General features: G+C 36.4%; 1 non-coding gene across 1 annotated transcript; it reads left to right on the top strand.

Moving 5' to 3' along the window:
- Window positions 1-29: 29 nt before the first annotated feature.
- On the top strand, window positions 30-122 carry Trnak-uuu (transfer RNA lysine (anticodon UUU)). Its single transcript has 2 exons — window positions 30-66; window positions 87-122. It is a non-coding gene; the product is annotated as a tRNA-Lys (tRNA).
- Window positions 123-497: the final 375 nt, after the last annotated feature.

The raw sequence follows: 497 nt of genomic DNA, 5'->3' as shown, positions 1-497 counted from the left end.
TAATTACGATATAAGTATGTACAGTGTCGGCCTCCATAGCTCAGTCGGTAGAGCATCAGACTTTTATGAATGGATCATTACAAGTAATCTGAGGGTCTGGGGTTCGAGTCCCCATGTGGGCTAACGTCGTTTTTTTTTCTTTTTTTGTGCTGCGTTCAACAAAATTTAAAAATACATGCAAATTGAAGATGCAATGAAACCTTCAGATAAAGATAATGTTCAGGATATTAATTAACTGGCAAAGCTACCCGGCGTTGCCCAGTGGAATGCTAAGAAATTTAGTTTTATTGATAATAATTAACAGATATCTAGTTACTTGACCTTTTTGGCTGGGATCAAAGTGTAGTATCTAATGAATAAATAAATAAATAAATAAAAACACGTACACACACAATATGATTTAGGAATCCTAGATAGGACGACCCCGTCCGAGTGTGCTTGAGGTATTGTGGTGAATAAGCACTTTAGCTAGAATCAAGCATAGACTAGCAAAGGTA

Source organism: Euprymna scolopes, chromosome 42, assembly GCF_053919585.1.
Source record: "Euprymna scolopes isolate OS-2025 chromosome 42, ASM5391958v1, whole genome shotgun sequence".
In the NCBI taxonomy this organism is placed as follows: domain Eukaryota; kingdom Metazoa; phylum Mollusca; class Cephalopoda; order Sepiida; family Sepiolidae; genus Euprymna; species Euprymna scolopes.
Note: the sequence above shows the minus strand (reverse complement) of the source record. Positions and strands in the feature narration are given on the sequence as shown.